The 16,637-nt window shown below is 42.8% G+C and overlaps 1 long non-coding RNA gene across 1 annotated transcript; it reads left to right on the forward strand.

Annotated features, from left to right (window-relative positions):
- The first annotated feature begins 6,244 nt into the window (after positions 1-6,244).
- On the forward strand, positions 6,245-13,708 carry LOC135419935 (uncharacterized). Its single transcript, XR_010433214.1, has 2 exons — positions 6,245-7,252; positions 8,740-13,708. It is a non-coding gene; the product is annotated as an uncharacterized LOC135419935 (long non-coding RNA).
- Positions 13,709-16,637: the final 2,929 nt, after the last annotated feature.

Raw genomic sequence — 16,637 nt, forward strand, 5'->3', positions numbered from 1 at the left:
ACTTTGTCAGCTGCTTTTAAGCAGCTGGAATGTCTTGCTCTCTGTAGTCTTTGGTATTAGTAGCTAAGCCCTGATAGAAACACAGCAGTGCTGGTGCCATTCCTTGAGCTCCTGCCTGGGCTGAGACAGGACTGCTGTCAGTTCAGCCATCTGCTTAACAGGCTTTGTAGGAAATATCAAATCCACAAATGAACATTATCAGGGGTGCAAAGAGCAATACTTGTAAGAGCTGGAGTGTGTTTTCTGCCTCCATCTGGTTACCTTTTCTGCCTATAAATGCTACACCTATACAGAGGCCAGCCTGTCTTCCTTCATTTCAGCCTCTCAGTGAGATGGCTCCTACTATGCTTTATTTATTGCATGCTATTCACACCTTGTTCTGATTAGAGAAGGTATTGATTTCCTTATGGGCTTTTCTGTGGTACTCATCATTTTGAGATGAGTGTTTCACGAATGCTAATTGATCCTCAGCGTGTCCATTAGGTGACAGGATGGTGGGCATTTTCCTCTCCAGATGAAGAGCTGAGAGTCAGATTAAGTTAGAAAAAAAAAAAAAAGCAGCTCATTTCTGGCTGCCTAATTTGATGTGACACTGCCCTGGCTTCTCAGAGCAGCCAGATCGTGTAGCAGCTCAGCTGCTGACAGCCTGCAGTGCTGTGACCCCAGCTGCAGCTGGGAGCACTTAGGGCTCCTGCCTCTCAGACCCCGGGCTCTCAGAATGCCCAGAAATGAGCAATGTGATGAGTGGCTCCTGTGGGAAATTTGGTTAAAACTCTGCACTTGATCTGGAGGAACTCAGAGTGGCAATTATAATTTGTGTGCTCTGGGACTCTGCCTCAGCCATGAGAAAGTCCTTTCTCTCCTTGCTCCCCACTCTTTGCAGCTTCAGTTAACCCCTTGTGTCCCACAGCCAAGTCTCCTGCCACATGCTATGGACCTGTCCCCTAGTTCCTGACAACCTTCCCTCTCCCTCTGATAGCAATCACATTTCTTTCCCAAATTGCCCAATTAACATAGTTAACTTGAACTCAGAGCAATTGTTCTTATCATTAGAACTTGTTGCCAGGTTTCTACAAAGCAATGCATTTTGTCTGTACTTTTAGAGGGAACAATATTAAAGCCTAAAATGTAGAGCCATGTACTGGGCCTTGGGTGGGTATGGGAATACAAATCTTGTTTCCTGAATCCAAGTTGAGTGTTGTCTACATTGTGTATATCCTTCCTGTGACCCAGGATTATTGCAATGCAAAACTAATCCAGCATCAACTCCTGCTGAAATATGCTGCAAATCCATACAAAATACCTAATTTTGGGAGCAAGGGAGTTACTATCAATGTGCTCTTTTTTTTTGTTTGTTTTCTTCTGGGGAACTGGAACTGGGGAACTGGATTTGCATAGCCTTTTCAGTAGTATGTTTATACTTTAAATAGGAAGTAAAGTGAGGCTATAAATAAGGTATTCTATGTAAGAAGGGAGCCAGTGCAGCCCTTAGAAGCAAACAAACTTATTCAGAACAGCTGTTTTTGCAGGCAGGTGCTGTGTTCACCCCTCGTAGTGGTTTCAGGGATTTTGTTGAGCAGCACAGAAAAGTGCCACATGTCTTTGCTTGAAAATGTCATCCTTCCTGCCTGTCTAACTTGGGCAGAGGAGCAGATGTGCTGGTCCCATCCCCACGAGCCATTTGTGCTCATCATGAAGCTGCTGTGCTGAGGATGGCAGGGGATGCTGCCGAGCAGGACTGAGGTGCACGGGGGCAGAAGGGCAGTGTGAGGAGTCTCACTGCTTCCCCTGCTTCTTCTAATGAGCTTTTGCTAAAGGCTGTTTGTTCCTGTGTTCCTTGAGCACTTACTTCAAGATTAATTGAGATGCATCACCTGAGGCTTATATTTCTTATGCCTGTTTAGATAAAAACAAAACTTTTGGGGGCTTTTTTAGAGTTGCTCTCTTTCCCTCATAACTGGCAAGTCCTAGGTCAGCATCTTTTGATATGAATAAAGGATAAATAAAGAGGCCTTTCTTTAGCAACTGCAGTTTGCAGAATTTCTGACTTTAAAAATGGGTAGCTGTTACTACTGGAGGCTGCTTTTTTGCTTTCCAAAAAACTTGACCATACTTTGGATGCGTGTCACAGGAGGAAAGAGATGAACTCTACTCGTACCTTTTAATTGCTACAACATTTCAGAATGCTCTTCCTTCTCCCTCCTTGCATGTGCTTTTTTCAACTGTGCAGCAATTGTGGGCAGAAAAGTGTATATAGTAAAGAAAAAAATAAATGAGAGACTCTTTGTGCAGCCTGTCACTTCTCTGATATTTTGGGACAAGAATATCTGCTTTATTTGGGAGAACTATAAATTGGCCATCTGCTAAAAAGACCAGGGGCCCCAATTGCACACTTGCATTTGTGGAAACAGAAATCTGTTCCTTCTGGGCAGTGATGACCTGCAGCAGAGTTTGGGGAGTCCCTGGGGTCTGTGGGGTCCCTGGGATGGGTCTGCTGGCTCTTCCTGGGGGTGTGACCCGAGGGATGGGAGGAGGTGGGTGGGTGCAGTGCTGCCAGGCTGCTCAGCTGTGTCACTTTATGGAATCACTTGGAGGGTGATCTAGTTTTAATTTGGCTTTTCTCAAGAACTCAGTGGGAAGCAAATCTCTTTGTCTTCCCATGCTTATGGGGCAGGGGTTGATGCTGTCCATGTAAGTGGTGCAAACCCCTTTCTCTGAGAGGCTTTTAACATTCTTCCAAAGACATTTCACATTGAAACCTTGCCCTCACTGGAGCATCACTGGTGATGGGTGGGAGCCAGTCTGGTTTCAGCACAGAGCTGGTATTATTCAGACATGAGCTCTGGGGGAAGAGAAGCCTTTCCTTGCTATGACTGTACAATTCTGCATCTAGTTGGTGGTACCTGGCGGGAGTTCTTTGTACTGTTTCACTAAATGCAACTTTATTTCTTAGAGCATCTGGGGCGTATCAAATTCCTTGACATTGTATTGAAGAATCCCAATGCTTTCCCACAGCATTGTACTCTGGTTTGTGTTTAGTTTTCCCATAATGTTGTCTGCCCTTCCATGGAAATACCAAGAAAGGGGGTGGGAAAAGGTTGGGATTTTCCAGAGGGGTTACTAGAAGAGGGCTTAAAACGCTGGAGAAAGTGCTGTTGTGTTGAAGCCCCGAGGGAAGGCTCAGCAGGAGGTCAGAGGGAGCTCTGCAGCACTCAGTGACCCAGAGCTGTGTGCCCTGACTGTGTGTGACCCCCAGCCCGTGGCTGTGCCTGCCTGGAAACAGGGAATGCTCAGCCTGCCCCAGCTGTGGAGCCAGCCCGTGTCAGACACCTGGGCACCCCTGATACTCCATTTGTTAATAGACTGGTCTTTATTTGGTGCAGTGTTTTTGTGTTCCATCAGATTAACTGCAGCATTACAGCATGTGGAGCTTTGGGGATCATTCTTGGGGTTTTTTTTGGAGAGCAGTTTGTGTAAGAAGCTTTGAGACATCTTTGCACAGACACAGCATTTTAGGATCAGATAAGGAGCTTTTTCTTGCTTTCCAGGCACTTTGCAGCCTTTTTTCTCCATATAATTCAGGCCCAGGCACAGCATGAGAGCAGTTTTCACCTGTGGACTTGCTGGCTTTGCTTCTCCAGCTATCAATCCTTGCTTTTTTTCCTGTGACCTGCTGTTCTGTTTGGCAGCTTTGGGTCAACATTCTAAACGTAGTTCCAGTCACCTGGACTGTACAAGTGCTTGTAAGTGAATGCTGGTGTGAGAGTGTTTTCCTGTTGCTCCCAGGCTGGTGAGCTGCTGCCTCCAAGTTGTGAGATGCAGGTTGTGCCCGAGCTTTGGATGAGAACAGAGTGACAGAGTAAAATGTTATTAGAAATCATGGATTTGATTCTGATAACTCTTCTTTTATAAAAAAAAAAAAAGTGAGAGAGAAAAGCAAATGTATTTAAAGGCTTACAGGGTTCAATTCAGTTTCTGTCCTGCTCTAAGGACAAAGTGGGGAAGGAGAACACGGAAGGAATGTTAAGAGGGAAGAGCAAAGCTTTTCTCCTTGTAGTCTTTTCCAGCTGTCTTTATATTTCCAATACATCAAATAAGTTTTTTTTTTTACAGGTCATTTAATCCAAAGCCTAGGAAGAAAAATGCCCCCATCCTTTGGACTGATCTCTCAGTGTGGGACTGCTACCTGAAAGCACTGCCCTTCTGTGAACAGCTGGGAGTGAAATGGAGAACAGGGCTGTGGGCAAACTCAATTCCTTGTGCTCTTTTTTCCAGGAGGCAATCCTGAGCTGTCAGTGGCAGGAAGATAGCTGCCATAGTGTGTTCACTTCATTTTGCCACTCAGGGTAGGATTTACCCTGGATAACTTTAGCAAACTAAACTTAGGTTTTTAGCTTTGGTTCCCAGCAGGAAGAAGGGCACGTTTCTAAGCTGATTTATCCTCTCCTGAAACAGATAAATGGATGTCTGGATGAGTTGAAGTCACCTTTAGAAAGCACTCCTCTTTCCCCACTGACTGTAGGGGAAATAGAAGAAGGAATAGCTTTGGCTGTCTTCCAAAAAGTTGTATCTCCCCTAATTTCAGGTACTTGTCTCACATTCAGTAACCCTTCCAGGTTGTTGTCAATGCACCAACACTGGTGATATTCATTTGTACCTCTGGTTAAAGGATGAGAGCAAAAAGAAATACCTTTGCCTGATCTTTGGATGAGGTTTCTGCCTGGCTTTGTACTGCAGCAAAAGCACTGCTGCTGCTTCCATCCTGTTTCTCCTCCACCCAAAGCTCAACACAAGCATTTCTGAGTTAACAGCTCCTTTTCAACAGTTTTGGATAAATAAGAAGCAAACAGAGGATTTCAAAAACACAAACCAAAGGATTTAGACAGGCTTTTTTCCCCCTGTTCTCCTACATGCTTTGCAAAACTCCCCCAACTTTGGAAAAGTTAAAGACAAAAGAGAAATGAAATGCCACCTTCTGCCACTAACTTACTGAAGCTGGAAAAGCTTTGAACATGGAAAAGCTGAGGCAGGAGGAGGAGAATGGGAAGGAGGATGTGAAGGAAACAGTTCCTGCAGAATTTTTATTGCAGTGAGACAAAGAAGAAGAAAAAGCAGGAAGAAAAATGTCAAAACTCCAATTCTTTTTAAAAAACAGAAAACCAAAAACCAACCAACCAACCAAAAAAACCCAAAGAAAAAACCACCCACAAATGTGAAAATGTCTTTCTTTTCTTTTTCTGAAGTGATTTTGCAAGAAAAGTTCATAATAGGAGAAAAAATAAAATAATTTTCTCTTTTTTTACCTAGTTGTGACTGCTGTCACACTGAGAACCTAACACAGCAGCAGTTATATTTGTGTGCTGCTGCAGATGAGGTGTCTGTATTTTTAACGATTTTGGCACCTTCCTCTACTGCATCTCAAGTTGTGTTACTGAGCATGTTGTGTTTAGAACACAATGACATAGCAAAACAAGGAAGAAATCCATCCTTTCTTGTGGCCCAGTGGGGAATGCTGCCGTGCTCAATATTATTAATTTCTCTTGTGAGTTTTTTCTATGTGTTGGATACCTTGACAGACACAGTCCTAGTCTGGAGCAAAGTAACAGCATCAACACTTGAACAAAAGGAATTCCTAATTCAGTCTAACTGCCATATGGGCAGGAGAGGGTTGAATAATTGAGTGGAGCACTGGCACTGCAGCTGCCTGGACAAATTCTGTGGTGGTGACATTCCAGCCACCAGTCTGGAGCATTCCCCTGGTACTGGCAGCTACCTTCACAGGAATTTGTACATCAAGCAATGTAGTGCAAGGGTGAAGAACATTTTCATCCTGGTTTTAGGGTAATACTGCTGTACTTATGCTTTTGCAAATGCAGGTTTGGAATTTGCATCTTGTAGAGTCCAGATGGGCCCTCATGTCTTACTGCTGTCTCTTCTTGCCCTGTCCAGCTGTCTTTGCCCTCTGCTCCACTGTCTTTCTGGAGAGAAAGAATGCTTTGTGTATTAAAACACTTTCTTTAATTTACTTTAATGACAGTAAAGAGAGATGGTAAAATAACACACAGAAATAACACAGTTTTGCATAAAGGCACCTTGGCTTTGAGGTCTCCTTGGCCTATGTACTATATAGCATTTTTCCTGTAAGATGTATTTTTGCAACATTACCCCTTCAGTCTATGGGTGTGTATTATTGTATCTCTTTTCTTAGGTCCCATGCTGATATATATTCACTTTTCTTTTTTTTTTTTAGTTGCTAACCAGAGAATTCTGCATTTTTCAAAGAAAAGAGGATATTAGTAGCTGAAACATAAGGGCTACTATTATAGTTGTATTTGCCATCTTGTTTTAGTTTTGACAGAAGACAATGATGGTAAACAATAGAATCTATAAAATTAATTATAAAGTCAATGTTTTTCAGGATAATGAGGCTCTAACTCAACATTCTAATTTTAATGGGCTGAATAACTTGAAGTCATTACATATGTCTAGAGACACATATCTGTATAGGTTCAGATTTTTTAATACAAAATTGAGAGAATTTTTGAAAAATTTTAGCCAAAATGAACCAGATCCAGTTGTAATACAAGAAGACTGTAAGTTACTGGTATGTGTGATGCATGTGCTGTGTGAATCACCCTGGAAAGGAGTGTAATGCCATTGCTAATCAATTGTATTACTGCCACCTTTGTGTTCTCTGCATTTTTTATTACTGCATATTTCTCCATGGTCAGAATAAAAATCTATTTATTTGTCAAGCCAAGAGCCTAACTGGCATCTTCTTTCAAGATAGCAGGTAGAATGTGCTAGTCTGTAATGGACTGAGGATTACTGTTCAATTGCTTCTCTTCTCAAGAGGACAAAAATATTAGCAATGACAATTTTGATTGTCTTTGGATGAGTTCTGTTTAGAATGTGGCTCATCATTGAAACAGAAGGAGCTGCCTCAATTCGGAGTCCATAAACAGTGTCACAGTGCATACAGCACAAGGAGGCTTTTGAAATTGTGAAAATTCTTCTGCAAGGAATTGTTTTTCTTGAGCCCTGTAAGCAGGCAAGAGCAGTCTGAGCTCTGTATCTGATAAGCTGTGTTTTGTGATAGAGATTCTGGAAAAGCAGAAACTGCTGTAGGAAATAATTGTGTTGATGATCTGCCTCTAGACCGTGTCTTTATGGCTTTGCTGAACACACCAGTCCTTGCAAATATTCCTCAAGCACTTGCACGAAACAAAGCCCAAAACCTTTCCAGAGTGTGGTAAGAATAAGCAACTTACATGAGTTTCTATTTTCTTTGAACAGTATAAGCAACTACTCTGATTCTTTTTGACATCTCCTTGTGCTCAGTGTTTGATTTTGTAAGCCTTCCCTATAATTAGGAATTCTTTCTGTGTGTAGAGGAAGCAACTGTATGCACATTTTAATCCTTTAGTGGATGCTCTGTGTGTCTGGCAAAAGTCTTGGAAGATTTTAAGTGTGTATCTAAGGCATTAGAGACGTGTCCTTTCCAGAGAGCATCGAAAACATTTCTAGGGCTGGGGAGCTTAGACCTGAATTATTTTTTCACTTAGTTATATTGAGTAAAGGTTCTGTGCCATCCTGTCTTTGGGGACTATAACCATGTTTCTCGTAGACAGATAACTGTGGCTGTAATTAGTATCAGATTGTACTCGGTGGCCAACTGCCAGGAGGTTATGCTGAAGCAACCTTACCCCTCACACGAAAACTGCAGGAGTTGCCTGGCTGTAGCTCATCTTCAGGATTAAAAGGGGCTGCCCTTGTTAGGGGCTGGTGTGAAAGATAACTGATAGTCTTTGGCATCATGCTTTGTGGCTGTTTATAAATATCTGGCAAGAAAATCATAACATTTATGGTTCTGTCTCAAACTTCATGAGAAGTGATTAATTCAGTCAAAAAACCCCCTCCGTATGTTCAAACTTGACCCTAAAAGGATGATCCTATTTTATGAGTAAATTTAAGCTTTTGTACAGTGAGGTAGATTATTTGTCAAAGCTACTGACTGGCGTGTCAGAGATCTCACTTACTTTCTCTTCTTGACTGCAAGTTTATTAAATGATGCTGAGGGAGTCTGCCTCTGTTTCCACTCATGAACAGAGGGAATACTTGGTTTCTGTCCTTGCCTGCTGGTTTAAAGACACACTTTTCAGAAGTATGGTTTGGGCTGCTGCTGTACCTGGTACCATGTCAGTGGCAGGTTTCTCTTTAACACATGATCGAGGAGGTGCAATGATAAATGCTTTTGAAAAAGAATTATAAAATATTACAAAATACTACAGCAAGCAGAGAAACACATGTACTTTGAAATATTTAATATTTAATAAAATGATTCTCTGCTTTGGGATATGTGCTGAAAAGGCTTTTTTATAATACCACAGTAATAAACCCACACTTTGCAGTAACAGAGCATGTAAAGAAACATCTTTGTCCATGGGCACATTTTGTAAATCTTATAAATAGTTTCCTCTGAAGGATTGCTGTGGATACTTATGTAGGAAATGGGTCATTGCTTAAAGCTCTCCTTGGGTATCAGAAATGGGTGCTGTTTTGTTCAGATGTATTTAAATTCTTTCCAGATAGCTTGGACATCTCGAAGAGAAAATAAAAGCAAGAATCACCTATGTTTTAATCTTTCTTCCTTCTTGCATCTAACTTTTTTTAAATGAGTGATGTACTTAGGCAAATTCCTTTTTTACCCTTTGTAAGCAACTGGTTGGCTCTTTTCAGCTGGTGATTCCTGGCTCTGTTGTTGAGGTGGCAGCCTGGCCAGGGGACTGAGAGCCAGCTCGTTGGTGTTGCAGAGTGAAGTGTTCAGGTAATCAATGATGTTTAAAATGAAAAATGTTACTAGGATAGCTTGAAGTTCAGCTGCTGCAGAAGAGAAGGGGAGTGGTGATTCCTGTCTGTTTTCTTCCCCTTTCCTGTTTTCTCACTGCCACCCTCAAAATCAGGTTGTGCAGCAACAGAATTTTATATCAGATCTTCCATTTTGCTCCTTGCCATTATTTAGGATCTAGTTGCAGCTGCATTGTGTATGCTTAACAAATAAAAGCTTTCAGAGAACATCATTCAATTCCCACCTCCTGCTAAGGGTTTTGGAAGTGTAATACATCACAGAATCAAAATGACTTTCACTAAAAGTTCATGCTGTTTAAATCACACCAAATGTTATATTGAGCTGTAGCATACATAATTCATGTATCATTAACAGCTTCTACAAGTCTCTGGCTGCATGGCATACCAATGAATCAGAATGTGTGGGTATTTTTTTGGTACTTTCCTTTCCTTAAATTGTATTTAGAAGCAACAGCATGTAATTATACTAACTTGGAAAATCAAACAGGCATGTAATAAATTATGGTTTGTGATTGACATGGAAAAGTAAGTCTCTTTTCTTTCCTGATGTTGAGTAAAGCAAGCTATTTTAAACTGGAAAGACTCGATAGATTTTTTTGCTGCTGTTAGTATTATAAATAAAAATCCATTTTCATTGTTTACCATGTGAGAATTCTCCTACAGTCACTTGATGCATTACATGGCTGATGAATCAACAGTGTCCTTTAATAAGAAAGACATGTTTGTCTGGTTAGTTTGAATCTGTTTCCCATGGTGCTGTCTCAACAAGGGAACATGGTCAGGGAGATGGCCATGGCATCACTGATGTGTTGGCCTGGTACTTGTGTCCACACGAGATGTTTGGCATGTTATAACAGTCCCAGTTCCACGGGTGTATGTGGCTGTCATCCCTGCCATTATCCTCCTCCTGTCACACAAGTGTCAGAGGCAGGACATCTGCAAGTGGCAACAGGAGCTGCTCAAATCCCCATGGCAGATTTAGGAATGCTGCAGCAACGGACTGAATCCAAACCATAGGTCCTCCTGCATGTGAGGATTGTAATTGTCATTAAGCATCAGAAGGCAGAGAAATACCCTGCCTGTTCAGTACAGGAGGATGTTGACTGGGTTGCTGGATAACCCAGGAACAGTAGGGCTACCCTGTGATCCATGGTTGCCAACAAAAAGAAGCTTTCTGTCAAAATTATGGAACGCTCTTGGTTTTCCTGCTATAGACTTCTCCAGTCAGTTTGGTTACCTTTGGGACAGCATCTGATTGTGAGCATTAGCCCTTGTATAACTGTAGCACAGCACAGGGGGATCTGTGGGGACTGCATCATCTGTGGGATAATCTGGGTGTTGATCTGCCACCGCCTTGTGATGAAGGTGGTGACTGAGGCAAAGCTGCTCAGAACTGTAGGAAATGTTTCCCTGAGTGGACAAGTTGGTGAGTTAGGAAGCTTAGCCTTGCTCATAGGAAGCATGTGCCTAGCACAGGCAAATGAGTACTGACACACCTGTGTGACCCTCTGGGACAGAGGGAACTGCAGCAAAACCTCAGGGGGCTGGTATTAAACTCCTAAATGATTTACTTTTGTGAAAGGGACGCTCAGAAAATGAGGACATCTAGAAAAAACATAAACTGCTAAAAATGTTGGTACCTTCTAATTCAGCAAATATTTCTGCCTATTTCATTCCCCCTAAAGCTTCATGTTTTTAAAGAGTAGCAGAATGATCATCTCTCTGAGTCTGAGCAGAACAGAGCAGCTGCACTCTGTCCTTTCACTGCAGGGTCTTTGCTCCTTCTTTCCACTGAACTGTGGTTAAATGAGCTGGAGCAAATTACACTCACCCTTGGAATCTGGGGAAAAAAATTACCTTATCAAACCTCGTTTTAATTAAATATTGGGACCTACCAAATATTTTTACCAGGTACCTGTGACATAACAATAAAAAATGGAAAACGTTCTTGTGAAAAATGGTGTAGCTTTAATATCATTAACAATTAATGGGACAGGCCTTTTAGTATGTAATTTACCTTTTAAAAATAAATTTGAGACTTAATTTTTCTTTTAATGCTGATTTACCACTGTTTATAACCAGGAAAAATTAAGCAGTAAAATAAGGGCTAGTGAAGCTGGGAGAAATGTATAAATCATGCCTAAAAGCTTTGTGGTCAGAGTTGCTGGCACTTCTAGCAGGACTGTGTGTTACACTGCAAGTGAGGAGCCCTCTTGGGCATGGAACTATTTGTTCAAGTTCTTAGGTCTGACTTTTCTCTGTACAATTCAAGCTGTGTTTAAGTCACGTCTGGTGTAACCAACCCTGCCATCTGTAAAAGCAGATCTGCTCCACTTCAGCCCCGGTGTCTGGGATGGGGAGGGCAGTGGGGCCATGGCTGAGGGGCAGCAGAGGCAGGGGCTGCAGCTGAAAACACCGTTTTCCTCTCCCCAGAGCTTTGCTTGGCGTTCACCTGTGTGACTCTGTTATTTAGGCTGTAAGCAAACATATGACACGTTAATGAGTTCTCTGTCTGGTTGGTTCCTTCTGAAATGTATGATTCCCAGTTTAGAAGCATCATCTCAGCATTTAAATGAATCTCTAATTGTAGGCAGGTACCATATGTATCTGCATACAGGTGTGTACAAATACAAAAAGGTTTTTAACTGCTTTCAGTCACAGCTCTCAAAGGTATGGCACAGGCAGCCCCAGACTGCACCATCACCTGGTTTACCTGGGCGTGAATCCACATGGTATATCCCTGGTGAAAAAGAGCCTGAGTATTTAGAACAAGTAAAATTCACTAATAATCACTATTGAATTTGCTATAGGTTTTGCATGGAATTTCTGTGTTTTTTTGCTGGGAGCTACGAGTGTGTCTGTGTTGTAAAGAGGGAGAGATGCTGACTAGATTTGCACCTCGGGATTAGGCACAAGAATAATGTGCTGGGGTAGTCCCTGCCCTGAGGACCTATAGCTTAAAAGACTGAGGGAGGTGGGGTGACAAAAGCATTTATGTTCGTTGTATAGTTTGTGTCTTCATCAGCTTTGGGCTTTGTTCCATGAGTGAGAACAGAACTAGGACTTTGTGTGTTTTAGAAAGGTCAGCCCTCCTCTTCCAGTCCTGATAACTGTTCAAGCCTGATTTTGCATACTTGATTGCAGAATTATTTTCAGCTGAGTTTCTCTTTTCTGTTGGAGTTTGAAGAAAGTTGCTCTAGGTGTAAAATATCCACAATGCTGAGAAGAAAAGGAGATGTTTTCACCTAGCAGGCAAGTCCTCTCTGATTTTCCCCACAATATCTGTGTCTGTGTGCATGCGTGTGTTTGTGTTGTGTTTGGTGAGGGGTGTGTGTCAAGAAATCAGAAGTTTGCCAGGGAAGTAATGCAGGTGTTGGGGAAGTGAGTGTGAGTGTCCTAATGGCAGACTTGCCTTTCCTCACATACCTCCTGCAGTACTTTGGGATTGTGGATGTCATAGGTTGAGATTGCCCCCCCCCGAGAGGCTGGGGGGCTCGGAGGTGATCGGGTGCCAGGGCAGTGTTCCCTGGAGAGCCAGTCACTGTCCATGTTGTTCGCTTCTGCTCAAAATCACATATCACAGCACCAGAAGCTGTTGGCAGTTCTGTCTTGGTTGTTGTGCTGTTGGTGTCTGCTGTGTGTAGGTGTTGAAGGCCAGGGGGTGGCTGGGCTCCTTCTCTCCCCCTCCAGGGGGAAGAGGGGAGCCCTGCAGCCCCCTGACTCTGCCTAGGCCAGAGTTGGAGACAGCATTGAATGAGTGCCTGTTTGTGAGGGATGGACTCACAAACAACTGGTAAGTGGGAGGGAGAGGCAGGCCCTGCGGCCAGGCCCTCTTCTCCTCCCCACCTTCGCAGCCAGGCTGCAGAGCAGGGCTGGTTTTCCCTCTCGCTGTCCAGTGAGAGTGGATTGAGGCTCAGCACTGCAGCAGAGCCAAGTGGACAGGCTGGAGGAGGCTCCATTGCTGGGGAGACAATCCCAGGCAAGAACTGGAGACGGACCCCAGAGAGAGAGAGGGGCCCAGAGGATGTCCCTGCCATGAACTAAAACGCAGGACAGCCGAAAACCCGAGGAGAAATCAACATTCCAGGACACAGACCCTTGATAAGCTGAACTACACTGCAGCAGCCTACAACCGAGGTATGAGAGGGAGAAATCACACAGCAGCAGAAGAGCAAGGACTCAAAGCTATCTTCTTGGACTTCATGAGGAGAGAGACTGCAACAAACAACTAGAACTTGGTGAGGGGGGAGTGTTCAGGAGCCCAGAACACTCCCACGGCAAAGACTGGGTAAAGTATCAGCCTTGAAAAGCTGCTCCTGGACTAAAGTTAAAGGAGGGGCTTGAAAGGACTGAGTGACAAAAATGTAAATGTATATATATAGTTGCTTTTAGTTTGTACAGTATGTTTATTTGTGTAAATAAATGTATATACTTCCCCCTTCCCCTACAGAAGCCTCTGGCCTGAAAGTTTCTCTCTGGTGTTAGGATAAATTGTGGGAAGGGGTGGGGGGAAGCCTGGAAATTGGATTTTGGATTTCTAATGTGGCTCAAACTGCCACAGTAGACCAGAGTTAAAAACACTGGTACTGTGAACCCCACTAATGAGAATGTCTCATTTTCAAAAAGAAATATGAATCTGTAAACCTTAGGCAGAATAGAATCAGGGGTGTAAATGTCTGTTGTGAAGGGGCTCAGCCTCTAAAGGTGTTTGAGGTTGGATCCAGTGCTGTTCTCATATGCTGTAGTAGGCTGACCCTAGTCTTAAGTGCCTGGCTTTGTGCCAGATGTGTGTTGCTGTTAGTGGGTGGTACCAATAAAGTACATTATTCGTACTTTATTTGTACAGGGGTGGTGTGCTCCTGCCCATTAGTGTGGTGTGGGCTTTGCTCTGTCTCCACGCAGCCCTGCAGCTCCTCCTGCCCGCGTGGGACACTGCCCACTGCTCTGGCATACCCAGGGAAGGAGCTGCCTTGGGGGCACCTGGAGAGCAGGACTCCAGGAGGGAGCTCTCCTGCTCACTCAGACCTGATAGAGCTTTTACAGTGCTTGTCACTGTGGGAGTGCCACGAGGAGCACGTGTGGACAGGCTTTCCCCACAGCTCAGCACCCTCGGCCTCTGCTTCACTCTGTGCATGAGGCAGTGACCAAGGAAAGAGGGAGGATACCAGAGCAGGGGAAGGAATAGAAAAGCTTTGTGAGCTGAGTTGGATCGTGGGTGCTGGGTGGTTTGAGCCAGTAGCCAGGCCTACCTACATATTCCCTAGGGAAAGATGATGGTGAAGCTTTCTGCTTCACAGTTAGACTTACTCTGCCCATGGGCTTCGCCCCTGCTGTCATTTCTCATGCAAAGAATGCACCTCTCCCTTGTCTCTGAGCTGGTGCTGTTGTGTCAGTGGGATTGGAAGAGCTGAGAACAACCACTGCTGGGTTTTCTGCACAGCGGGGGCAGAGGTGACCATCCAACTCACTGATTGTAGTGCTTATTCCCCAGAACACGAGTCTTCTGCCAGTCTGATGGCAGAACATTTGGGGATTCAGTGGAGCAGGAGGTTAAAGCAGACAGCCCAGGAATGGCTTTGGAAGCATAACTCTACCCCGAGATGTTAAGTATGGGCACGGCTGTGATCTGAGAAATTCATGAATGTCACCAACACAGTCTGCTGAAGTGATAGCTATAAAATGAAAGATTTAAAGGAGGCAATCATAATGGTTAACAGCAGTATGAAAAAGCTTAAACATGTTCATAAATTTCAATAACTGCTGAGCAATATAGGGGATTCATCGAGGAGAGATTTAATTTGAAAAATGTTAAATAGGCGATACAAAGCCTGGAAACACAGACGTGTCTCCTGAAGATGGAGTCTTTGGTGAGAAATTTACGTTGTGCTTCAGCTGAAGTGATACTAAATGCAAGTACAATCTGGTAGAAAAGAAATGGGAAAATAAATTATAGAAAGAGTTCTTAAATTTGCACATTAAGGAAAAAAGCTTTATTTTGTATTCTCACTTCAGATGGTATTTGTGTCTAGATCTATAAATGACCATGCATGCTGAACGAAATGAGATAAAAAATGTTTGTGTCAATTATATAGATATTTAATAGAAAATAAAAATGACTGAAGTCTTATCACAGGGAAGTACAAGCATACATATTTGTGTGCAAGTATTGAGAATATATACATCATTTAAACAAATGCATTTTATTTAGAATACAAACACTGATGAGTTTCAAATTTTCTGTGTTTAAAATTAATAGCATTCTGAGGCAGAACCTTTCACTGCAGATAGGTTTAGCAAGATGCATCAGTGCACTAAGATTTTTGAAATGGTGAATACCTTCTTTGTGTTGCTAATTGCATCTGTGCAGCCTGCAAATAAAGGATATCCACCATCTTATTTCCAAGTTCAGTCATTTTATTCCTGTTGATAAACAGCCCTTATCTTCTTCCCACACACCAGATAGATTTTACGTTACTTTATAGATGAGAATTTTCCATTGTGCCACAGCATATTGTTAGCAAGCTTGAGCTTTATTAAAAAGGAATAGAAACGCAGATTTTGGAAAATTTCTCCTTTTTCAAGTGAGTTGTTTTTAGATGTACTGATGCTGCTTGCAGTAATGATTAAATTAGTGAAGGTGCCTTTCACCACAGTAAGATGGAGAAAGCTTCCAAGCCATCAGCTTGACCCAGGATGCTGTGTGTGATGAAAGAGAAATGTTGTGCTGGAGGTATCCAGCCCCCTCCAAGGAGCAGCACAGCCCTCCAGATCAGTGTGTTGCTTATGGAAATGCTACCTCAGAAGTGTTTAGGAGATGAAACCATCTTTTGAATTCATATGGGAACTTACTTAAAAGATTTGGGGAAAAATCTGAGCAGGCATCCCTTAGCAACTTGTAGGTTTGCAACACTGAGGACCTTTCATTAAGGCAAAAAGATTGTTTTCATCTAGTGTCTCCCTCCAGTACATAAAGGTGCGCAACTATTTCCTGAGTTGGGCTAAATTTCGCTATCCGTCCTGGCTGGTTTTATGTGTCTCCCTGATTCTAATGTAGTATTAAAAAAAAAAAAAAAAGAAAAAGACAAAAATGTGCACAGAAGTTTACACTTCTAGCAGAGAGTGGAAGCCAGAATGGCTGAAGTTACTAGGCAGGCCCTGTTGGGACCAGCATAGAGAGAGAGAGGCAAAGGCAATTTCCCTTTCTGGGGTCACTTCTAAATACTGGAAGTCATGAGTTCCCCTCAGCTGAAACAGAATGTGTTCTCCACAGTGGATTATTGAAGGAATGTCTTAACAAAAACCTGTGTTAAGAGCGTTTGGAAAGAAGAAATACAGCTACTGGCAGAAGAGTGATTAACCTGGCAAGGAGCTCAATACCAATGTTTAATTCTCAAGATACATTACATTTTTGCCATGACACTTTATATTCTGAATGGCTTTACTGGTGCAGTTCCATTTGCTTCACAAACCACTCAAAATACAGGGAGATTTCTAGACAGTGAGAATAATGATTTCCAATAACAGAATGAAATATTTTAGCTGACAAGTTCAGTGGCATGGCTCTGTGAATCCTCCTACATCCCCTGCCAGATACTGCATCAATTTGTTTGACTTCATGCAAATCTGGATGCAGAGGAGGGCCCTTATCTCTCTGTATACTTACATACACTCTATAGATGTGAATAAATACTCCTAAACACGTCTGTGCTGGTGTCTCTGCAAAGCATATGGAATTTCACATTGATTTGTGAACTCTATAAAACACTAAT

Source organism: Pseudopipra pipra, chromosome 10, assembly GCF_036250125.1.
Source record: "Pseudopipra pipra isolate bDixPip1 chromosome 10, bDixPip1.hap1, whole genome shotgun sequence".
NCBI lineage: Eukaryota > Metazoa > Chordata > Aves > Passeriformes > Pipridae > Pseudopipra > Pseudopipra pipra.